The sequence below is a fragment of the Bubalus kerabau genome, chromosome 20 (assembly GCF_029407905.1).
Source record: "Bubalus kerabau isolate K-KA32 ecotype Philippines breed swamp buffalo chromosome 20, PCC_UOA_SB_1v2, whole genome shotgun sequence".
Classification (NCBI taxonomy): Eukaryota; Metazoa; Chordata; class Mammalia; order Artiodactyla; family Bovidae; genus Bubalus; species Bubalus kerabau.
The window spans coordinates 47,686,306-47,712,891 of NC_073643.1; the positions used below are offsets into that span (position 1 = coordinate 47,686,306).

The 26,586-nt window shown below is 39.2% G+C and overlaps 1 protein-coding gene across 1 annotated transcript in view; it reads right to left on the minus strand.

The window, feature by feature from the left end:
* Nucleotides 1-26,586, minus strand: part of CACNA2D3 (calcium voltage-gated channel auxiliary subunit alpha2delta 3) — a 908,562-nt gene that overhangs the window by 8,932 nt on the left and 873,044 nt on the right. The window lies entirely within an intron of this gene.

Genomic DNA, 26,586 nt, shown 5'->3' on the forward strand with positions numbered 1-26,586 from the left:
TACCATCCCCCAAGTTAATAGCCATGAGGAAAACTTCCTCCAGAGTGGGAGAACTGCTATAGTATTTTGGAAAACAAGTTTCAGAGACTGGTTTACTACTCAAGTTGCCTCTTTCCATGAGGCTCTTCATTGCAAATCCGAAGCTGCACTAAGAAGACAATAGCTATGTCCATACGTAGCTCACACAACTCATCTTGGAAAGACTAGACTTTATGTGCATGAAACAGGAGAGTCAGAGTTGACTAAATTGCCTCAGTTTCTAAGCTCTAAGAGGTTATGCTTTTCCAAGACTCATTTTCTTCTCCTAGGGCTTAAAAACCATTGCAAGTTGCATTTGATGTCCTTCTGAGTGTATGTTTCTCTCCTTCTCACCTCAAGGATAGACTGAAGCCATGTCATAGTAATTATAAAAGAACATGAACTTCCTAGACCTTTCCCTCAATCACTTTGCACAATGTCCACCCATAACAGAGGTATATTGCTTAGGATGAAATCAATGCTAGTTGGTTAAGGAGCTCCAATCGTCTCAGAGACCAGGTCATGCTGGCACAAAGGCCACATAGCTACTCATGATTTTGGTGTTCTTGCAGGGGAAGATGAGTGCACACATTTCGACTCTGCCACCTTGGGCAGTCCGTCCTCACTTTTTTTCTTTTAATCTTCTGGGCCCATCTGTACACTTAGTCCAACATAAGTAAGTTTAATGATACCTCTTTCTCATCTGACCCACTACACTGAAATGACAAAGTAATGTCATTATAATAATACTCTTTGGAGGAACAAGTTGGAGAACAAATCCCATATTCTTCTAGAGCAAATAGATTAACTGAATATTTACCCCCAAGTCCAGAATCCTGTCACATAAATTTTTCATGATATTTTTACCAAATTCAGTTTACTCAGTTGAACTAGACTATAATCTTAAAAAAATGGCCAATTTCTCTATAAATTATCTTTATTCATCTTTATCTCAATAAATGTATTCTATTCTTTAGAGTATATATAGTATTACAAGATATGACATGAATTTTTATGATCATGATGTACAAGCTGATAGAAATACCAAAAGTATTTGATGGACACATGACTTATTTATTAATAAAATTGACAGCAAAAACTTTACAGACCTAAGTAATCCAGAATATGCTATTTTCAAATGCAGGGAACTGCAACACATTCCAAAGAGCAGAAAGCATCAATTACATATTCTTTTAAATATAAACAATGGAAATTAATAGTTAAAAATACATCCAGTTAATCCTTACGAATTTGAGAACAGCCCAATCTGTGCAGTGTGACCTTAAATATTTTTTATTGGGAAAAAAATCTGCAAATAAATGAACTGTGTTTTTGAAACAAGAAGCTGGAAAAGTAAGAACATAAACCTGTACCTGTATCCTACCCTCAGTCTCCCTTGTGGTATACTGGTACTGAGGACTGATGCCCCTCTCCAAAGTCCAGCCCCCAGGCTCCCGCAAGGATGTGACTGATGGACGAGGAGAGAGGTGATCATTGTGTATATAAGTAGTTCCTCCTGTCTTTCTAGCCATCCTCTTCAATTTACACAAAACTCCCTTAGCTTACCTTTAGCTACTACCCTGTTTCCCTGTCCTCATTTATGGTACAACTCCTAAGAAGAGGTACTGACAATCGCTCTCTCTCTCTCCTTTTTTTCTCTTTCCCTCTCTTTCAGTTTCTCTACTTCCTCACTTCTTTCCTTTCACAAATCTACTCCAATAAGGTTGTTGTCCTTACCACACTCTTGAATTGGTTCTTGTCAAGGACACCAAATAAACAACCACACTGCCTTTCTTCTCAAATCTCTTTGCCTCCACTTTCTCCTTACCTGCTCACTGTCTGCCCCCTGACAGCAAACTGTGGTTTCCATGGGAAAAAAGTTGCCTGTGTCTGCCCATGGTGATCTTTTATCCCCAGCACCTAGAGTTATGCCTGGGACAGAGCAGATGCTCAGTAAATATTCACTGAGCCAATGACAGAATGAATTTATAAAGATAAAAGAAGAAGAAAATGCAAGTAAAAATGTGAAGATAACTAGAAGAATCAAACTCAGGCTTAAAAGAACAAGGACATAAGTCTACTTCTGACACTCCTGATCAAGAAAAAGAAGTTACAAAGTTACATTAAAACCCAAAAGAGACAGAGGCATTGTAAACCTTTAAGTGAGTATTATGTATATCATTACAAATAATTTGAAAACTTAGAGCAAACACACGTTGGAGGATAATGTATAAGTTATCAACATTTGGTCAGGCTATAAAAACACAAGCAAACCAACTGCATGAAAAAAATCTGAAATGCTCATTGAGAATCTACCCACAAATCAAAACTACCAAATCACCCAAAGAACAGATATCACTGTGTCTGTAGAAAATCCATATGAACCCACTGACCAACTATTACAACACAGAAAAGAACCAAGCAAGCTAACCAGTTACATAATCAGCATATAAAACCACAGTCTTTCCTTGACACTGGCAATAACCAATGAAAAAATACTTATGAAATAAAGAACCATTGATAGTATCAATAATTACTGTGAAATGCCCAAGAGTAAATCTAGTAAAAGATGTTTCTCTATGAAGAAAATGATCAAACTTTACTAAACATAAAAAAAACCCTAATTCCACAGCGGTGGTGAAAGAGAACAGTTATATATTAAAGGTGTCATTCTCCTTCAAGTAATCTTTTAATTCAGAGTAATCCCAATAAAATCCCAACAGGAATTTTGATGGAATTTGAAGTGATGATCCTAAGATTTCATATAAATATAGTCTGGACAACTGTATAAAATTGAGTTTATAAGAAAAAAGAGAGAAGAAGGAAATTGTTTGCCCCTAATTAGTATTAAAACCCATGAGATAATTTACAGAAGAGGAAGCACAGATGGACAGCTGATATGTAAAAGGGGTCCAATCTCACTAAAATTAAGTATGTGTAAATTAAAATGAAATTGAAATAATCAAACTCATTTTTTACCATCAGAATGGCAAAACTTTATGGTGATATCAAATGACTGAGAGTTTGAAGAAGTGACTATTATTTTACACTGTTGGTGGGAAAGTAAACTTTTATAGGCAATATATGAATAATTTGTTACTGTTTCAGTGAAAATGATTTAGATCCTACTTTTCCAGTAGTTTTACTTCTCAGTAAGAGAAATTATTGTTCAAGAACCCAAGACGACATATAAAGATGCTCTTGGTAACCTTGTTCATGGAGAGGAGGAAAAAACAAAAGCCATCTGAAAGTCCATCAGTAGAGGAATGATTAAATAAGCAACAGTGTATCTCTTCTATGGTTTACTTGGCAACACTTGAAAGGGTAAAAGATGTCTATGTAGTGTTATAAAAGATATCCAAAACATAGTAAGTGGGAAAATAATGTTGCAAAACTATACATAAATATTTTTAGGAACATTGCAAAATACTCATCTAACAGTATTTGATTCTGCTACAGAGAACAGGAAAAATAAATGGGATGGATAAGACTTATCATTTGCGTTAGGAATAACATGAGATAACACAGAAGGAATAAATGCACAAAGCAAGTGGAACACATGTGGGTACAACACAAAAACGATCAGAACATACGTGTCTTTCTAGTGATAAAATAAATGTAAGGACCAAGTGAAATTAAATATTTTTTAAGGCACAAATCATGTCATCTCCAAACTGACAGCCATCATCTATGTTCTCCTTCAAGTCAACCCACTGGCAACTCCCTTTCTCTACCTGAGACACATAGATAGAAGTCATGACTGCTCAACAGATTAGAGGTAGTTTACAAACTTGACCTTTCGTCTCTCCAAAAAGCAAGCAGGTATCGGGTCCATGCACGTTCTGTCTACTGAACCCCCACGCCTATCCTCAAGTTTGATCCTCCTATCATATCATCAGTGGGAGAGAGAGCAAGGGAAGAGGAGATGGTAGGGAGAGAACAGGATGGCAGTGGTGGAAAAGAGGAAAAGACTGGGAATAATTATCCATGGAAACGAATGTAATCTATAACACTGGAGTTCTCTATAAGGAGAATGTATACAGGTATTCTTCAAACATTTATGAAATGGAATATTGCACTGGGAGCAAAGAATATTGATTTTCTTATTTCACAAAAGAGAAAACTGGGACTCAGAGAGCATAAGTAAACTTCTACAGAAGCTATATTAAAAAAGATGTGATTGTGGCCATTTCAAAGATGGGGAAACAATAGATTAAGTGACTTCCCAGAGAAACACAGGCAGAGCTGCACACCTCTGGAGCCCAGGCCTGTTGTGGGACTGCAATCATAGGCAACCAGCTTTCTGTCTTGTACTGGAATTATTAGTGCTCAAGACCCTTGAGGGCAGACCCAGACTCAATATGGATGCTTAATGACGACCAGTATAGGACATTATTCCTTTTAACACATAACCCCGTAAGGTGAAGACTTCCCAAGTGTGCTCATGAAGCTCCACAGTAACCCCCACTTATACCTCGAGTCCTAGGAGATGAAAATCTTTGCAGGCAGCTATTACTGCAGTGGAGGAAAACAACCCCCTATGAAGGATTTGCCAGCGGAAAGATTAACTGCTTTTCCATATTTTAAAGACTTACTGTCTGCTTATTAACATGGTTCTTTGGAGGGGTCTGGCCAATGTTAGCTGTACATTTATGTGCACAATGTGTATTTATGGCCCAGGGTGCAGGGTTGAACTTCATAAAACACACCTCCATCCAGCTGGGCCCAGCAGCCAGACTGACATCACTGTGGAGAGGACTGTGGCCTGGGGGGTTGGCCTGCGGGCCAGAAAAGGCGGAAGGGAAAGGCCTCAACAGAGAACCACAGCGGTCGTTTCAGCAGAGATAGGTCAAAATGCATGAAATAAATTAGGTCCTCAAGGGAAACAGAGTAGGGAAAAGGGAAGCAGTTTTGATGTGTCCATTGCCGGAACTGAAATAACCCAGTCCTCCCTCTTCCATTCACAGCAGACAGAGAAAGAACTACAGGAAAAACGATGATGCAATTTTAAGACAGCCTTCCTTGACAAGAGGGACTAACTATCTGCCAAGGGGGCTTTGCTACCCCGATGAGGAAAGCGGTTGCACTGCTCCCCCCGAATGCTGCCTGGACAAGTTCCCAGAGGACCCCAGGATGCACGCTTTGGGAACTTTTAATTGGGTACAAAATAATGGCTTAAAAAATAATTGGGCAGGACAGAATCCTGAAACCTTTTAAACTTTTTTTAACCTTTTATCAATTTTTATCATTTACAAATTTTCCATATTTTATCCAAAGATAAAGGACAATGAGTAAGTCACAGAGAACTGATTTGAATCTGACAATGATCATGTTCTGGGTTGTAGTATTCTCGGAGTGGATCAGGTATGTGGCTCTCCAAAGGACCCTACTCTCTTTGGAGGTGGGGAGATGCCAGTTTCTCCCACTGTGCCCCTGAATGTCTTACACTGACCCAGGCCCATAAATTGTGGAGACAAGCACTGCATGACAAATGGCTTAAATTTAAACTAGAAATTAAATATGGAGGCTGTCTTCCAAATCATAGCCATGGTATCCTGTGGCATGGGAGAAGTAAAAGGGGAACACCAGCGCTTACTCACGGTTCAGTTCAAACAAGGTGAAAGAATGAACAGCAGGGCCTCCCCTGCTCACACTCGGAAGTGTCAGGGAAATTTTACAGGTGAATCACATTAGCGTGTCAAGGCACATGTAGTTCTAAAATAGTTAAGCTGCTTCAGAGCACAGAGAAAGAAGAAAATACTTTGAATTCCTTTTATCAAGGACCTTGATATAAAATCTGACCAGAAAAGAAAGAAAAGCTATAGAATAATCTCTTTTTATGAATACTGATGCAAAGATCTTAAATGAAATGCAGCAAACACACTTCAGTAGGATACTCAAATATAGCACAGGGCATGAGGATTAACCCAGGAACGCAAATAAACAAGCTTATTGAGCTGTCTCAGCGTAATAGAGATAGCAACACGAAACAATTTTTTTTTGGGGGGGGCCACATGGCACATCTTGTGAGATCCTAGTTCCTTGATCATGGATCGAAGCTGGCCCTCAATGGCAAAAATGCAGAGTTCTAGCCACTGAACCACCAGGGAATTTCTGAAACAATTTTTTGTCTCTATTTTCAACCCCACTGTATTGAATTCTTATTTTCTCAACTCGAAATGATACTGTGTATAGATTCTCTAACTTTCTGACCACTTGAGGTTAATAAAATTAGTCCAGTCTAGTTTACTGCTTTAATGTCGTATCTAGTTTGAAGCTCTACACTTGTCATTCCTTCAAGGTTCTATTTTCTAGCTCCTTCAGTCATCTGGGATGGGGAAATGGAGCGGCAGAGAAGCAAGCTTTTCCTACCCACCAGGCCTTGGTGCAACCTCTCACCACAGCTTTTGTAACAGTTTGGCCTTTGGTGTCCTCCGTGTGGCTCAGCACCCCAGTGCTGGCTTTTTTGTGAAGTTGTCGTGGATTCTCCTGAGAACCTAGGGCTCCTCAACACAGCTCCAACACGACCATCCATGCAGTTCTTGCCTTCATCATTCGCCCCACAGCCTCTTGCCTTTAGTGCGTACCTCACCTGGAGAGCAACCCTTTGTTAAGTTTAAGCAAAATGCCGACAATCTTCCATACTGTACACCTGGCCCCTGGGAAACAGGTATCTTTGCTGGCCCAGCTGTAGGCCACTTGCTCTTCCCCCAAGCCTAGGCCCCTCTCTCCAGATCTCTTTCTCCTGCTTAGATAGGACACATCATCACACCGGACCCAGCAGACATTTGGCCAGTGCTGGACTTGCCCTCTTTTCAGATGCTCCCAAAACAGAGAACTCTTAGAGAATTTCCCACCACCCACCTGGACCCTAGCAGGAAAAAGTATTCCCTGGAGGAAAACACCTCTTTCTATGAACCCCAATCCTGCTAGGCCCCTCACTCGCTTCTTGTGGTAGACTAAAGATGGACCAGTCGTTAACCTTCAAATAAACTTGAGGGTGGGGATTAGGGGAGGGTTTCCAATTCTAAACTCAGTTCAGTTCAGTCGCTCAGTCGTGTCCGACTCTTTGCAACCCCATGAATCGCAGCACGCCAGGCCTCCCTGTCCATCACCAACTCCTGGAGTTCACTCAAACTCACGTCCATCGAGTCGGTGATCCCATCCAGCCATCTCAACCTCTGTCGTCCCCTTTTCCTCCTGCCCCCAATCCCTCCCAACATCAGAGTCTTTACCAATGAGTCCGCTCTTCACATGAGGTGGCCAAAGTACTGGAGTTTCAGCTTTAGCATTATTCCTTCCAAAGAACACCCAGGGCTGATCTCCTTTAGAATGGACTGGTTGGATCTCCTAGAGCCAGCTAAGTGGTTTTTCCCTTTAGAAACTGTGGTGCTCACATCACTTTGTCCTCAGTCTGGGGCTACAAGGAGGCCCCACTTTACCTTTTCACATCCTTCCAGGAAACGTACTCATGTAAGACATCCTATCCAGAGTTGGAAAAGAGCCAGCACTGTGGGATCTGTCTAATAGATGCCTACAAGACATTTGACAAAAATTCCACCCCTGAAAACAGTCCTCAAGAGAACAGAAATAGGCACTTGATTGTGAACCAAATTTAGCATTGTACTGCAGGATAGAACACTCAGAGCTGTCTAGAATCAGAAGAAGTCATGGAGGTTCATTTTCCCCCTTTATTATTTGCCATTGTTTGAAAAACATCAACCTCTGCAATTAAACCAGAGAAATGAGCGATGATTAAATGTTGGAACAAAGGAAGTATTCATAGGTACCTAAAACATGCCCTTATCCCCATTTTCAATAATTATTCCCCCTGGTTCCCTTTATCTCCTACTGGTGCCACCATCTAATGAGTCACACAAATTAGAGATCCTGAAGTTATTCACAGGGCTTTCCTCTTTAACATCCCATGCCCTGATTTGACCATTTCCTCAATACCTCTCAAACCCACCCTTTCACCTCCCATCCCCAGGGCCAGCTTTATGGGCAAGTGATCAGTACGGTCACACAGGGAGACAGTGACAGAGCAGTCACACTTAAAGGCCTGCCCACTTCGGGTTTACTGCTCTGCAGGCAGGGCTATCTTGAATTTTTTAATCTTATCTTTGAATTTGTGTTTTATAAGTGAAGTCCAAGGGAGAATGGGGCATGCGTGAGGGGTATGAAAGGTGAGAGGTTCCTAGTTGCCTGGCTCCTGCCCTGGACCACCAACCCTATCACCCTCCAGCCCTGGCAAAGTGCTGGGTGCAGGAATGAGGAGCATCAAGGCCTGGAGGGTTGGAGGGGAGGGGGCTGTACCATAGCATACATACATAGTACCACTGCATTTTTAACCAGAGACCTAACAGGAGTAAACCTCTCACTTACCCCTTCTCCAGGTACTAAGTGTGTCTTGATGCTAAAATGCAAACCCACTGGGGATTGACCATCCACTATGAGATGCAGTGGTGGAGCCATGGAGGGGAGACTGACTCCTCTTCTCTAAGCAGGACACGACAGCTCAGTCCTGTGCTTGTGGAAAGGACCCCCAGCACTAGCTGCACATCCCACTGAGCAAGAGACAGAGTCCAGGATGTCTGTGAGGACCTGCACCTACACAGTGAATGTCCCTGTGCCTGAAGGAGCAGGATATTAAATAGGTGATTAAAAGTGTCATGACAGGTCAAGAAAGACCACAGAAAAAAGGAAATGCTTTTACCTTTCAGAACTTTAGTAACACCATGTTTTTTTAAACAAGCAGCCCATATTTTCACTTTGTACTGTGCCCCATAAATTATGCAGCTGGCCCTGCCACCCTGCTTGATTTGTAGCACACCTTCCAAGCAGTTTCCCTGACATAGCCTCTTCTCCACTCTTGAGGTGGTGGAATCCTTCCCCCTCTTCCCACCTACCATGGCCCCCTCGCACTGAGTCCATGGTCTACAGTGGAGTGAAACAAAGCCCTGCTTGATCCAGTGCACTCTCTCTCCATCCCCACATGTTCAACTGCCCTGACATGTAAGCTAGCATGCTCCTTCCCAACAACAGGCTTGCTGACCTACCATGGGTCCTCGAATGCACTATGCTTCCTTTCCTTCAGTACTGAAACCGAAGCAAAGCTCTGTGAGGCTGGGTGGCTTGCTGGAATTTCCTGGAGGAGCTTTTCACTTCACTTTAAATGCATGCCTAGACTGCACCTAAACCAAATTACATTAGAATCCCTCAATGTAGTACCAAAGCTTCTGTATTTTTTAAGCTACTTGACTGACTCATACTGGCCTAGATAAGCATTCCTCAAACTCACCATGCTACAAATGACTTAAGGGTCTGGTTGAAATGCAGATTCTGTTCAGTAGGACTAGTATGACACCCATGATTCTGCCTTTCTCATCTGCTCCCAGATAATGCTGATGCTGCTTGCTCAGGAATCAAAAGGCTGAGTCTTGCAGTCACTTCTTTCCAAACCCCTGGAAAACCCAGATTCATTTCTAAATGACTGACTGTTATTTTTCCCATGAAGTGCTCCTTCACATGAAGAAGAAGTTCCTCCTTCGTTCTCCCATGACCTGTTGCAGGTACCTGGATAACCCATACACACACACTTCTATATGTATGTGGAGTGGAATCGCCTTTTCCCCGTCTTGTACCACCACACCCAAAAAGGCTGGAACATCGACATCAACACTCTAGGCTACATTTAGAACCATATGAACACTGTAAGTTATGGAAAATTCTCTTTTGGTAATTCTGGCAAATACATGGAATTGTTATGCTATAGAGTAAGTAAAGATGAGGTTCAACAAGAGGCCCCTCTGGGTGTTGGATAGGAGGCATTCTGGTTAAAAATGCATAACCTGGACCTAAGCATGGATAACATCAGACAAACCCAAACCCAAAGACATTCTACAAAGTGCCCAGCCTGCAGATGTTAAGGAAAAGTGAGGCATCTACTCTCGATGGAAGGAGTCTGGAGAGGTGTGACAGCTCAACGCATATGTGGTCCTGAATTGGACCCTCTAGTATGAAAGGCATTCCTGAGACCATTAATGAAACTTGAATGGAGTTTTCACAGAAAGGGTATACTGGAGTTCTTTGTACTGTCCTTAAGATTTTCTGCCTTTTGAAACCATTTCAGAATAAAAGTATCTGGGGTTGGCCAAAACTTAACATCTTATGGAAAAATCCAAATGAACATTTTGGCCAATGCAAGAGAAAGGAAAAACAATGAAATGTTTTTTAAAAAAAAAAAAGCCATGAACAAAACAAAGAAGAAAACAAACAATGAATCCCTATTATAAGCTCAAATCAAAAGTCATGACGACAGATGCTTCAAATTTCAGGAGTTAGTTGGCCAACAAGCTGCTGCTCCCCTATGGGTCCCATGATATAGCTTATTCTTTTCTAAGGTTCTCCTGGAGTAGGAAATGGCAACCCATTCCAGTATGCTTGCCTGGGAAATCCCATGGACAGAGGAGCTTTGCGGGCTACAGTCCATGGGGTCTCAGAGCTTCAGACATGATCTGAACGACGGAGCACACACACAAACACACACAAAGTCGGTGGCAGGAGGGGCTGATTTACTTAGCCATACAGTAGGTAAGCAAGCCAGCCAGAGTCTTCTCTCCTTCCCTCCCTCCCTCTCCTTCCTTTTTCTCTTCCTTTCTTCCTCCCTCTCTTTCTCCCTCCCTTCCTCATTCCTCTATCTCTGTTCATAACCAGACAAAGGTACCTATTTTTTTTTTTTAATTTAGATAATTTGGTCTCCTAGACTTCTGAGAGTGAGGCATAGATCTTCATTTTTGTTTTCTATGCATCAGCTCAGTACTAAAGCTTACTGACTAATGATGGAAAAAGAATGAAAGACAAAAATATAATCCAAAGTAGTACAAGCTCTGAGACAAGTGAGTTGTGCAGAATAAACTACAAGCTTTGGCAGAACAGAACTGTTGTTTTGAACAATTGTTCAAGATCCAAAACCTCTTTACTTCTAGCTGATTTCAGAAAAAAAAGAGGTCCCCGCCCTACCCGCTAGAGCAGTTTTCTTTGATATTCAATCTCCCTTCTTTGGTACCAATACCCTACTCTTTGTGCAGGAATCCACCCTTCCTCCAGGCAGCCCAGGTGCTTCTGAGGAGCTAACCCTGCCCAGACATGTTACCTGGGCCTGAACTGACTGGGACAACTTCTTCCCCTGAAAAAAGTAACTGGTTCAGAGGTGGGCACTGGACCTAAGGGACTCCAATCAGACTGAAACCCTAAACTCTTTTATTTCTACTCTCAACACATAAGAACAAGGAAACTTTCAGCCTTTGGAGAAATGGGCAGCCTTCTTACGCTCGTGGTTGGAAAAAAGGCAAGGAGACAACCTGGGTCTTGGTCCTAACCTGTGGGAAGCTGCAATAAGCCTATACCTTACTTTTCTGTTGAAGCTTGCTTGAGATTAATCTTCTGTTATTTGTAAATGAAAGGATAATAGATAGTACACTCTTAAATTCCTTATGATGGTCATTATGTTGCCTGATCAAATTATAATTGGAAAACTTAGGCGTTAGGGAACGGAGCCTTAGCACACATGATGGCCTCTGCCAGGTGTTCCTCAGATGGCCTCCAGGAGCCAGACTGGCTCAGTCCTTTCCTGCATCATTTCACTAGAGTGGGAAATGTGCTGTATTTTCATAGTTAAGAGCTGAGATTAAATGGGACAAGCATATTGTCTTTGTTATACTTATTTATTCAAAAATGGATATACAATGGACATATGGCATTCCATTTATGAGTCGCTGATGGGAAGTGCACACAAAGAACTCAAATGATGCTTTGTCTGCAAGGCAGTGTCCCACGGTGGTATTTATTATACTGTAGACAGAATGAGTCCAAAAGACCCATAATAATGACTTTAACTCATCCTCAGCCCCACCAAGGATTTGTTGAGATTTATGGTGCCAACTCAGAGCCTGAAAATCACTTGGGCAGGAAGTGATTCTTTGGCATTATCAGCCCAAGGCAGGTGGCAAGGAAAGCTATTTTGTGTTTGAAATATGGGGGAAAGAGCCCCATAGAAAGAAAAGCAAGAAGGACTCAATTTTCTTTTCTCATCTCAGAAGAAGAAAATCTCAAAAGAGCTGACAACAAAAGATATTTTAAAAACTTGGCTATTATTTTAGCTTTTCGGTCTTTTATTTATTTATTTATTTTTTTGGTACTAGCGTCTTCAGTAAATCCTCTTAATTATGACATGAACCATTCTCTTCTAATCCCTTAAGACGAGTAAGGAATTTGTTAAATATTTTCACTGGAACTATTAGTGTCTTTTCTTATAAATAATGAGAATAAGGGCTAACATTTATGGAGTATTTATCTAGTGCCAAGCACTTATCTGAGCAGTTCCCCTTTAATCTTCACACCAACTCAAAGAATTATCATCTTAAAGATGAAAATATATATGCTCAGAGAAGTTGAACGATTTCTCCAAATCCTAAAACCCATCAAATATCCAAGTATCAAAACTCTATACAACCAAACCTATTTGGCTCTAGGCCTTTATTTTAATGATCACACTTGAATCACATGGTCAGCATCCCTGCTGTCACCGTCACACCACTTGCCATTTGTTGAGCCCTTGCCACAGCAGCCACTGTGTGAGCTTTTTTTTTTTAACCTAAAATGGGTTTATTTCACAACAGCTCTAGGAGGCAGGTCACACCTGAGATTTAGAGAACATGAGTAATCTGGCCCCATCTTGCTTTAAGATAGCACAAATAACAGGTATCAGAGCCAAGTTCTGGATTTAAGCTATCAGACTTCACTCCCACCATGCTGCTAAGTCACTTCAGTCGTGTCCGACTCTGTGCGACCCCATAGACGGCAGCCCACCAGGCTCTCCCGTCCCTGGGATTCTCCAGGCAAGAACACTGGAGTGGGTTGCCATTTCCTTCTCCAATGCATGAAAGTGAAAAGTCAAAGTGAAGTCGCTCAGTCGTGTCTGACTCTTAGTGACCCCACGGACTGCAGCCTACCGGGCTCCTCCATCCATGGGATTTTCCAGGCAAGAGTACTGGAGTGGGGTGCCATTGCCTTCTCCGACTCCCACCATCTTACCCTATAAAAATCAAATATTACACGGAAAAGTATATTGGGCAAATTTCACTGATAAACTGAGAACAGAGAACCTGTCTCTTGATTGAAGGATTCAAATCGACATTACCTTGGATTCATAGTTACAATCTTCCACTTTCTAGCTTTACACTATCTTTTGCAATCTTCAGGTGAATGGCTGGTTTCATTCAGCAAAATAGAACAACATCATAATGAAATATCAGGACATCTAAATAGACTCAGAAATAAAAAGAATTCATGAGGGAGTTAAACATCTAATTTTAACTGGAAAAGTCATATTTTACCATAAATAATTGCTTTCTAAAATGTTTGACATCTCACATTACATGGGAAAAAAAGCATCTTGTCTGCCACATTATGTTAAGAGAAAATAAAACAATGAGGCTAAGTATAAGTCTTGCATAGAAAAAAAAAAGCCTGGAAGGAAATACTGTCATTGTTATTTAGTTGCTAACTTGTGTCCAACTCTTTTGTAACCCTATGGACTATAGCCTGCCTGGCTCCTCTGTCCATGGGATTTCCCAGGGAAGAATACTAGAGTGAGTTGCCATTTCCTTCTCCAGGGGATATCCCCAACCCAGGGATCAAACCTGCATCTCCTACTTGGCAGGTAGATTCTTTACCACTGAGTCACCTAGATAATTTTACTTATCAGAGGTTTACAGATGAAGGAACTAGGTAACTTGCCTGAAGTTACTGAACTGATAGACATGGAGCTGAGATTCAGATCCAGACTCTTTGGTTTTAGAGTGTAAGCACCAACGTCTCTGCCTCAGTTCTCACTGGTGAAAATTGCAAGTGATTTTTACTTCATTCTTTCTGTATTTCTCTACTGTTCAGTTTTCTGCAATGAGTAGAAGTTACATTTAATGGGAACCAGAACCATGGAATAATAGCTTTCTATTTTTTAGACTGCAGACATACATATTTAGAAAACTAAATCTCAGTAATCAGCATCTGCTTTACAATCTCAGTTGCTAACAGAAAAACTAAAATCAGGTGAAATTCCTCCAAAATGATTAACTGAAAGAACACAGAAGTACCTCCTTAGTGGTCTTGCCACTCTCTTCTGTGTGACCAATTTGACTATATATCCTCAAGGTAAGTTCCCATCAAAGAACCCTCTCTGAGCGACACTATAATATCATCTTTAACACTGCCTCATTTACGACTGAAACTCAATATATTTTCACTGACTGAAATAAAGGCTGAACCCATGCTTTCCTCCTCTGATGCTTTCTGAATGATATATTTTGTAGCATTGAATCAGTTTCCCAGGGAGTCAGACAAATCATGTAGTTTGGTATACTTTGGACCTGACTTCTGGAACCAATGTTGCCCATCAGTCCCATCACTATTAAATAGTTCCTTATCACAAAACCACACTTATTCATTTTGAAGAATGTAAGCACTGAAGGTAGAGCCATGGGGAAATTCCAAGAGAGAAACATGTAATTCAGAAACGTTGTAGCAAAGGCAATGGTGTAGGTTTGAAAGATTGGTGTTCACATAGATTTTTGTGACTACTGGTGAGATATTCCAACACAGAAGAAAAAAAAGGTGTCCCAGAATAAAAATGAGAACTATTCTCCCATATCCACATAAAAAATATCAATGGAGAATAGATATGAAGAATAAAATGAAGGAGAAGAGAAGAGCAGAGGGTGCTAGAAAGCTGACTGGTTCAAAAATCAGTGGAGTTGAATCAAGCTCCCAGAGTGAAATTAAAAAGAAAACCACCTTGGGAATTATCCCTTTTCCTCTCTCAGCCTAGTTTTTCTATCTTAAAAGTTATTTCTAAGGTACATTCCCAATCTAACATCTGCTAAAGTACTTGGCTTTCACATCATTGATTCCTCCTTGCAGAGAAACTCGGACATTTCTCTAAGCTGATACAACAGACTTTGATTATTTGTCACTATCATCTTTTCTTTTGTTTAGTTCCCTCCACTGTAAAAACCAAAATGAATTACATCTACATTTCTTTTTTATTAAAAAGATGTTTAGTTAAAATCCAAAAATTCTAAATGCTATATTAACCTACGGTGACACTTATGATTCTAACTAGTGCAGAGAAATTCTATACATGTTAAAGGTAAAAAATTTTAATGCATAAATACTACATTCCAGGACTAGGGGGAAAGATTAAATAGACTAACCTACTAAAACCTTAAAACCAAACCTCCCAAAGAGCAAAGTGATCCAATGGTAATAATTTACATTATAATGTACAATCAAGTTTTATTCTCCAAAGGAAGATAAGCAAACTCCAGGGCATGTACAATGTACCATCCACAATGCTGCGTGAAAAAATAACTCTGTGAGTGTGTGTGTATGTGTGTTTTAATTGCTCAGTCTGACTCTTTGCAACTGTAGCCTGACAGGCTCCTCTGTCTATGGAATTTTTCAGGCAAGAATACTGGAGTAGGTAGCCACATGAAGAAATAATAAAACATGACAAAACATTCAGGAGAAAAATCAGTTAATAAAAAGACCAAGATATGACTCAAATGTTAGAATTTGTAAATGTGTAGATGCAAAAATATATTTATTTTAATAACCTAAAACCATAGATATATTGGGCAAAGGAATGAAGGAATTCCAACAAAATAGGAAAACTGCATAAAATCACCAAATATAAATCCTAAAGCAGTAAGAATACAATACCTGAAATCTAAAATACAGTGAATTTTAACTGATAAAGATGTGGTTGATATATACACATATATAAAAGAACATTAATCAGCCATAAGAATAATGGAATTTTGCCATTTGCAACAACATGGAGGGATGATGGACCTGGAGAGTATTACACATAGTGAAAAAAGTCAGACAAAGGCAAATACTATAGGTCATCACTTACATATGGGATCTAAAAATAAAACAAATGAAATGAATAAATATAACCAAACAAAAACAGACTCAGATATAAAGAACAAACTAGTGGTGGTTACCTGTGGCGAGACAGAAGGAGGGAGGGGCAAGATAGGGGTAGGAGACTAAAAAAGTACAAATTACTATACATAAAATAAATAAATAACAAGGTTATATTGTGCAGCACAAGGAATATAGTTGATATTTTGTAACAACCACTGAATCACTATGTTGCATACCTGAAACTAATATTGTAAATTAATTATAGGTCACCACCTCCCCTTCACTACCATGGTGGTGGTTTAGTCATTAAGTCATGTCTGACTCTTGAGACCCCATGGACTGTAGCCCGCCAGGCTTCTCTGTCCATGGGATTCTCTCTGTCCAGTGGGCTGCCATTTCCTTCTCCAGGGGATCTTCCCAATTCAGGAATCAAATCTGGGTCCCCTGCATTGCAAGCAGACTCTTTACTGGCTGAGCTATGAGGGAAGCCAACTATACTTGAATACAAAAATAACAAAATAAATTAAAAACTGATTAGGCACAATAGAAGAAAAGATAAATAAATGTCAAGCCAAGTTAACAGCAACCACCAAACTAGAAAACAAAAAGGGGGGAAAAAGAAGCAGGCAAAAATGAATAGCACCTCAATAAGCCATGACACAATACCAAGCAGTGTAACAGACCAGAATTCGGAATCTCTGCGGAGTAAAGAGAGACTGGGCCAAAAAAATATAGACAAAAATACCAGGTTTCTTAAAACGAGTGAGAAGAATTGGGAGTTCATTTTCATAAGGTATGTACATCACACACGAAACAATATTAATTGAAGATAAACCATGAGAAATTAAAGATGTATTAATGTTGTAAACCTTACTATATTCATTTAAAAAATCAACTAGAAAACCATGTCATAAACCTGTAGCAGGAAAAAATGGAATCATAAAACATTAAATATAAAACAAGGTAGGAGAAAAAGAGAGAAAAGAAACAAAGAACAATAAACAGAATACAACCAGAAGGATGGTAGCTTTTAAGCCAGACATATCAACAGCTAAATTAAAAATTAAAGGCCTCAACATTACCATTTAAAAGAAATGACATACTGGAGAAAAAAGTGAGATACATTTACAGATACACTGTCTACAAGAAACGTTGTAACTATGAACACATAGATAAGCTCAAAGTAAAAATATTAAAACAGGTATATCATGAAAATACTAATTGAAAAAAGGTACAAAGACTATATTAATATAAAAAAGGATATCACAGAGAAAATAGAAAGTTAATTCATTAAAATGTGTAATAACATATATACTAAATGCTGGGGAGGCCTTACAAATAGCTGTGAAAAGAGAAGCGAAGAGCAAAGGAGAAAAGGAAAGATATAAACATCTGAATGCAGAGTTCCAAAGAATAGCAAGAAGAGATAAGAAAGCCTTCTTCAGCGATCAATGCAAAGAAATAGAGGAAAACAACAGAATGGGGAAGACTAGGGATCTCTTCAAGAAAATCAGAGATACCAAAGGAACATTTCATGCAGGGATGGGCTCGATAAAGGACAGAAATGGTATGGACCTAACAGAAGCAGAAGATATTAAGAAGAGATGGCAAGAATACACAGAAGAACTGTACAAAAAAGATCTTCACGACCCAGATAATCACGATGGTGTGATCACTCACCTAGAGCCAGACATCCTGGAATGTGAAGTCAAATGGGCCTTAGAAAGCATCACTACGAACAAAGCTAGTGGAAGTGATGGAATTCCAGTTGAGCTATTCCAAATCCTGAAAGATGATGCTGTGAAAGTGCTGCACTCAATATGCCAGCAAATTTGGAAAACTCAGCAGTGGCCATAGGACTGGAAAAGGTCAGTTTTCATTCCAATCCCAAAGAAAGGCAATGCCAAAGAATGCTCAAACTACTGCACAATTGCACTCATTTCATACGCTAGTAAAGTCATGCTCAAAATTCTCCAAGCCAGGCTTCAGCAATATGTGAACCGTGAACTTCCTGATGTTCAAGGTGGTTTTAGAAAAGGCAGAGGAACCAGAGATCAAATTGCCAACATCTTCTGGATTATAGAAAAAGCAAGAGAGTTCCAGAAAAACATCTATTTCTGCTTTATTGACTATGCCAAAGCCTTTGACTGTGTGGATCACAATAAAGTGTGGAAAATTCTGAAAGAGATGGGAATACCAGACCACCTGATCTGCCTCTTGAGAAATCTGTATGCAGGTCAGGAAGCAACAGTTAGAACTGAACATGGAACAACAGATTGGTTCCAAATAGGAAAAGGAGTTCGTCAAGGCTGTATATTGTCACTCTGTTTATTTAACTTCTATGCAGAGTACATCATGAGAAACGCTGGGCTGGAAGAAACACAAGCTGGAATCAAGATTGCCAGGAGAAATATCAATAACCTCAGATATGTAGATGACACCACCCTTATGGCAGAAAGTGAAGAGGAACTCAAAAGCCTCTTGATGAAAGTGAAAGAGGAGAGTGAAAAAGTTGGCTTAAAGCTCAACATTCAGAAAACGAAGATCATGGCATCCGGTCCCATCACTTCATGGGAAATAGATGGGGAAACAGTGGAAACAGTGTCAGACTTTATTTTTGGGGGCTCCAAAATCACTACAGATGGTGACTGCAGCCATGAAATTAAAAGACGCTTACTCCTTGGAAGGAAAGTTATGACCAACCTAGATAGCATATTCAAAAGCAGAGACATTACTTTGCCAACAAAGGTTCGTCTAGTCAAGGCTATGGTTTTTCCTGTGGTCATGTATGGATGTGAGAGTTGGACTGTGAAGAAGGCTGAGTGCCGAAGAATTGATGCTTTTGAACTGTGGTGTTGGAGAAGACTCTTGAGAGTCCCTTGGACTGCAAGGAGATAGAACCAGTCCATTCTGAAGGAGATCAGCCCTGGGATTTCTTTGGAAGGAATGATGCTAAAGCTGAAACTCCAATACTTTGGCCACCTCATGTGAAGAGTTGACTCATTGGGAAAGACTCTGATGCTGGGAGGGATTGGGGGCAGGAGGAGAAGGGGACGACAGAGGATGAGATGGCTGGATGGCATCTCTGACTCAGTGGACGTGAGTCTCAGTGAACTCCGGGAGTCGGTGATGGACAGGGAGGCCTGGCGTGCTGCGATTCATGGTGTCGCAAAGAGTCGGACACGACTGAGCGACTGATCTGATCTGATATACACATTTAAGATTATTATGCATGAAGCAAATACTAATACATCCTGAAAGGAAAAATAGACAAATCCACAATTATACTTGGAGACGGAAACAGTCCTCTTTTGGTAATCAATACAGATAGCAGAATAAGTGGGCAGAAAATTGTTCAGGATATAGAAACAATTTTACCTAACTGACATGTATAGAACACTGCAATTAACAAGAGCAAAATATACATTTTGAAAGAATGGAAACCCTCACCAAGTTCAATCATGTTATATAGGTCATAAAGCAAATCTTTGCAAATTTAAAAGAACTGAAATTATACAAAGAATATTCAAACCATAATGAAATTATACCCAAAATAAATTATAGAAAGATTTCTGGAAGACCCCCAAATATTCTGAAATTGAACAACATATTTCTAAATAACCTGAGGTCAAAGAGAAAGTTCCAGAGAAAATAAAATCATTATGCTATACACCTAAAACTAATGTAATGTCATATGTCAATTATATCTCCAGTTTTAAAAATTGGCACAACAACTAAATAGACATTTCATTGAATAAAATATATGGAGGGAAACAGGCATAAGAAAAGAAGTCTAAAATCATTATCCAGTAGAGAAATGCTAAACTATAATGACATGCCAGTGTGCTGTTCTCAGAATGGCTAAAATAAAAATAAATAAATATAAATGACAATATCAAAAGCTGGCAAGGATGAAGGGCAACTGAAACTGTCATACATTGTTGGCAAAAAGGCAAGATCGTACAGCCATTTTAAAATTTAATTTGGCAATTTCTTATACATTTAAACATGCAGTCCTGAAATTCAACTCCTAGGTATGCATTCAAGTGAAATGGCAACTTAAGTTCATATAAACGACGTGAATGTTTACACTGGTTTTATTCATAATCATTAAAAATTCAAACAACCCAACTAACTGTCTGTCAACTGGAGAATGGATAAACAAACTGTGATGCATACGCTGGCCTACTATTCAATAATAAAAAGGAATTAACTGCTGTTGTAAGATATAACAGGCTTCCCAGGTGGCTCAGTGGTAAAGAACCCACCTGCCAATGCAGAAGACACAAGAAATGTGGGATTGATCCCTGGGTTCAGGAAAATGCCCCGGAGGAGGAAAGGGCAACCAACTCCAGTGTTCTTCCTGCGAACACCCCATGGACAGAGGAGCCTGGGGGCTAGAGTCCATGGGGTCACAAAGAGCTGGACACAACTGAATGACTGAGCACACACATAAGATATAACACCACAAAATCTCAATTGTATTACATCAAATAAAAGAAGTCAGACTTGAAAGGCTACATTCTACATGATTTAACTTATGTGATACTCTGGAAATGACCAAATCATGGGGACAGAAAACATCACTGTTTGCTAGGAACTGTGCTTTGGGGATGGTGTTGACCACAGTTGGGTATCTCAGGAAAACTTTCTAGGGTAATGGCTGCTACTGCTGCTAAGTCACTTCAGTCGTGTCCGACTCTGTGTGACCCCATAGACGGCAGCCCACCAGGCTCCCCCGTCCCTGGGATTCTCCAGGCAAGAACACTGGAGTGGGTTGCCATTTCCTTCTCCAATGCATGAAAGTGAAAAGTGAAAGTGAAGTTGCTCAGTCATGTCCGACCCTCAGCGACCCCATGGATTGCAGCCTACCAGGCTCCTCCGTCCATGGGATTTTCCAGGCAGGAGTACCGGAGTGGGGTGCCATTGCCTTCTCTGCTAGGGTAATGGAACTGCTATTAATATATCTTGACTGTGATGCTACATATACAACTATAAGTATTAGTCAAAATTGATAAGATTCTATGCCCAAAATAACAAATTTTATCATCAGTTGCAGTCTGTCAGCTCAGTCGCTCAGTCATATTCAACTCTTTGTGACCCCATGGACTGCAGCACACCAGGCTTCCCTGTCCAATTTTATCATATATAAATTAAAAATATGAAAAAATACAATGAATTATATTATAAACTTTTATGCAGAGCATATCATGCAAAATGCCAGGCTAAATGAAGCCCAAGTTGGAATCAAGATTGCTGGGAGAAATATCAATAACCTCAGATATGCAGATGACACCCCCTTACGGCAGAAAGTGAAGAGGAACTAAGAGCCTGTTGATGGAAGTTAAAGAGGACAGTGAAAAAGCAGGTTTGAAATCCAACATTCAAAAAACTAAGATCATGACATCCGGTCCCATCACTTCAGGGCAAATAGATGGGGAAACAATGGAAACAGTGACGGATTTTATTTTCTTATTTTCCAAAATCACTGCAGATGGTGACTGCAGTCACGAAATTAAAAGACACTTGCTCCTTGGAAGAAAAGCTATGACCAACCTAGACAGCATATTAACAAGCAGAGACAATAACTTTGCCAACAAAAGTCCATCTAGTCAAAGCTATGGTTTTTCCAGTAGTCATGTATGGATGTGAGAGTTGTACCATAAAGAAAGCTGAGCACCAAAGAATTAATGCTTTTGAACTGTGGTGTTGGAGGAGACTCTTTAGAGTCCCTCGGACTGCAAGGAGATCAAACCAGTCCATCCCAAAGGAAATCAGTCCTGAATATTCATTGGAAGGACTGATGCTGAAGCTGAAGCTCCAATACTTTGGCCACCTGATGCGAAGAACTGACTCACTGCAAAAGACCCTGATGCTGGGAAAGAATGAAGAAACAAGGAGAAGGGAATGACAGAGGATGCGATGGTTGGATGGCATTATCAACTTGATGGACATGAGTTTGAGCAAGCTCTGGGAGGTGGTGATGGACAGAGAAGCCTGGCATCCTGCAGTCCATGGGTCATGAAGAGTCAGACATGACTGAGTGACTGAACTGACTGATATCATAAACAACATCAAGAACAAAAAGAACTAAAAAGACCAAAAATGTATGCTGCTTCACAAGGTGCACTTAAAAATAAACACACAGATGAGTTGAAAGTAAAAGAATGGCACGAGATACAACATGCAGAAGAAATCTGGTTTGGTACATTAATATCAGTTAAAGACTGGTAATATCACCAGGAATTAAGATAGCCATTTCCTAATAGTAAAAATAAGATAATTAATCAATAGGGCATAAAAATCCTAACTGTGTGCACCTAAAAGCAGATCTCAAAATAATGAAACAAATATTTATGGAATAAAGGATTTTTATGGAATATAAAATATTTATGGAATATAAACATATAAATCCACAATCACAGTTGGGAAATTTTAGCAACTCTTTCTTAGCACTTGATAAAACAATTAGACCATAAATCAGGTAGGACATAGAAGATTTCAACAACGTTATCAACATCTTGACCTGACTGACATTTATGAAGTACTTCAACCAACAAGTGCCAAATACAAACTCTTTTCAAGTGCATGTGGAATATTCACCAACATGGCAATATATTGGGATATAAAACGTTTCAGTACATTTAAAAGGACTTAACTCATACAGAATACGATCTCAAGCTGCAGTAGAATTGAGGTAGAAATAAAATATATTAAGTAAACCATAAGCTTTCCAAATATTTGGAAAATTAAGCCACACGCCTTCAATAACACATAAGTCAGAAAATAAATCACAAATTATATTATAAAATATTTTTAAACTAGAAAACAGTAAAAAGGCAACATATCAAAGTTTGTGAAATATATACTATTATCATTCTTAGAAGAAAATTTATAGATTTAAATGTTTATAGAGAAGAAAAATTATTCAAAAATAATGATTGAAGCTTTTACCTTAATTAGAAAAAATATAAAACCCAAAAGAAACAGAAGAAAATATAAAGTTAAAACAAAAATCAAAGAAATAGGAAATGAAAAGTAAAGGAAATCTCTAACAAAAAATCAAAGAATAGTTCCTTGAAAAGTTAAAAGGCAAACTCCAGAAAATTATTTGCAACATGTTTTATTTAAAAAGACAGTATTTCTAAATACAGGGTTCCCCTGGTGATTCAGTGATAAAGAATGCACCTGCTAATGCAGGAGATGCAGGTTAGATCTCTGAGCAATCAAAACACCTATCAGAAGTAGAAAGTCCTGGGGATAAACTCTCATACATCCATACAGTAGCACACTATGAAGCTGTGATAAAGAACAAAGACAATCTCAGTCCCCACTCTCCGCTGCTTACCACGGTGTCTGCCACCACATGTGCAGAGAACAAATAATCTCATAAATAAATGCATTGAATAAACTATACTTACTTTCATTTAAAAATAGCACTGTTATACTCCATAGTTTTTGCTTTAAAATGTATTTAATGCTAGAAGAGGAAAAAAAAAGACTGCTTCAAAAGAAAAAAAGTCACATCACAGAAGACAAATTATAAAAAGAAATAGGATATATAATAAATTGAGAAGAAAAATGTATGTCATGACACACTCAACAGTTAGTTTGCCTCATTCTTTAACAATCACTATGGTAGTAATCTGGAGAACGCCATTCCTGTTTATTTTCTCCCCTTTCTAAACTGATGGCAGTAACTTACTGCATGCATCTTAGCTTCTGTTCGTAGTCTGGCACACCTTCTTACAGGGAGGTATTTATTACCTGCTTTCTCCAAAAGCTCTGAAATCTCTCCTCCCAGGGTACTAGTGATGCCTGGGTGGATTCTGTTCAGGTTTTCCCGAAGCCTGATTCACAGCTCATTTATGATCACTCATCCCTTTTTAACTGTCAGTCATTTTCCATAAACTCAACTTGCAATGCTGGGATAGCCATTTTTCTCTGAACCTGGTTGAATGACAGCCACATCTCCCTGTCACAGCCCTGAATATGCAGTAGTGACACACCACCACGAATAACCTCTGAATCTTTGGGAAGGAGAGATGCTCATGTAACTCCTGGCATTGCTTAATCTCTGTTTTCTTCTCCTTTTCTTTTCTTCTTAATTATTTCTGATTTCTCCCCTGAGTTTATGCCAGTAAACTTGATGCCAAGTTTATGCTTCTGGCAATGAAGTCCAGGAAAGTCTCTCTCATCTGGAGAATCTGGCCAAAATAAAGATTCCCAGACCCTGTTCCTGGAGCCTGGGAATCAGCAGGTGCAGTGTGAGGCCCAGGAACATACATTTTCACAAGTACCACCAGCTGATTCTGATGAGCCTTGTCCTGTGTTTAAAAACAATTGCTAAATATTCTGACAGAGAAAACAAAGTAGAAAAATGACATCTTTAAAAAAAATCAAATTCCTTTGTTCTCAGTGATTATCTTAAAAATAAATCACAGGATCTTCCTGTTGGTCCAGTGGCTAAGACTACATGCTCCCAGTGCAGGGGGTGTGGGTTCAATTAGTGGTCAGGGAACTGGATCCCCACATGTTGCAACTAAGAGCTCACATGCCACAACTAAGACCTGGTGCAGCCAAAAGTAAATAAATAAATCACAAGGCATATTCTAATAATCTAAGATGGGAGGTCATCACAATATGGCTAGCTGACTAATTATATGGTTAATAGTCTAAGTCAAATGGTTTAATGAAGCTGCCCACAGCACAGGTGGCCAAAGAATAGCCATTACCTTGACCCTAATTTACTTTTTAAACCAACTTGAGATCACAGTTCAGGAAACACCTGATGTGACCGATGCTGTATCTACAGAGCAAGGTTAGGTGCAGAATTCAAGCTGATATGTATTGGAGACCTTTCTTTTGAGTCAGCTCTATTACTGGCACTAACATATTTTAACCTCTACCTAACCCATCTTTGAAGTGAAGTGAGGTGAAGTCGCTCAGTCGTGTCTGACTCTTTGCGACCCCATGGACTGTAGCCTACTAGGCTCCTCCCTCATGGGATTCTCCAGGCAAGAGTACTGGAGTGGGTTGCCATTCCCTTCTCCAGGGGATCTTCCCAACCCAGGGATCGAACCCGGGTCTCCCGCATTCCAGGCAGACACTTTAACCTCTGAGCCACCAGGGAACCCATCTTTAGTAGACAGTTATCTGAATTCACCACCTTACATAACATGTAAAGATCTAGCTTGAAAGTATTGTTAGAATTATCCAAAATAACTTAACTATACAAGAATTCCTTTTCTAGCCTGCACAGTTTGAAAATATAGAAAACAAGTCTCTGTTTTTTTTTTTCGCCTCTTTCTTAAAAAACAATTCCATTTTAAGAGCTTCAGAGGCATGCATCTGAATGGAGAAGTGGACATAAGAATAGATGAATAGACCAGTCAGGAAATGTTTGGAATCAATAGTTAATTTGAGAGATTTACTAGGACTGAGATCAGCATTCTGGAACACACAGACCTGCTAGAGAACTGTGTGACTTTATACATCCTGAGACTTTATCCTGTTTTAATCAGCAGTCATTAATCTCAACAATTTTTCATATTGTTTTAATTTTCCTGAACAGTTATAGCCAAGCTCACACATTCAAAATGTGTTTCTGAAGCTCATTTTTCTGTGACTCTCAACAAGCCCATATGATGTCATTTCAAATGTTGCTTATTATTAAGCTGAAATAATTAACTGAACTTGGAACCCTGCTAGAAACTGGCAATATCTTTTGTTAAAACTGAACTTTCAAAAATAATGTAAGGAGATTTACAAATAACTACTAACAAAAGCACTAAATGTATAAACCTATCCCTAATGTATTTTCTGTTTTGCTTATGTCTTAGGTTAAAATCCTATCATCTGAATATGAGAAATAAAAACTCATACCACTTAGTTTTCTACCCTCAGTTGGTGTCATATCTTCCTGAAGGAAGATTTTCTTGAAAATAACTTCTACCTATTATCAGTTCTTCATAAAAGTTATAGCTTTTGTCCAAAAATAGTCAAGAGAAAAGGAATCAAAAGAAAAATAAACATTTTTTTACTTACACTATGAAACTGATTCTTATCAAGTTTTATTTTAACAAAGAATGGTTCTGAACTATTTTATTGTACTTGTAGGAATTGATATTAGAATAAATTGTCACATAAATACATAGAGTTTTAGGAATAAAGATATTCATGTATGGTGGCATTTCTTATAAAGCAAATATTACAAACAGCCTAAGTGAGGTTGGTTTAAAAAAATAGTAAATCTATATACTGTGTGGCTAGTATAAAAATTGTGTTGCAGGAATATGTAAGGGCAAGGACATATGTTTATGATATTTCAAGTAAAAAAAACAGCTATGTCATCAGTGTTTAAAACATAATTATGATTCCAAAAGTGTTTAAAACATAATTATGACTTTTTAATGCAATACATAGGATAAATAGTTACTCTTTTTACTATATAAGCTCAATATAAAAGAAGAGACCAACAACATAGGACTAAAAACTTAAAAGAAAAATAGAGGGGGGGGGGAATTGATACAGATATATAAATATTGGCTGTGCTGCATGGCTTGTGGGATCTTAGTT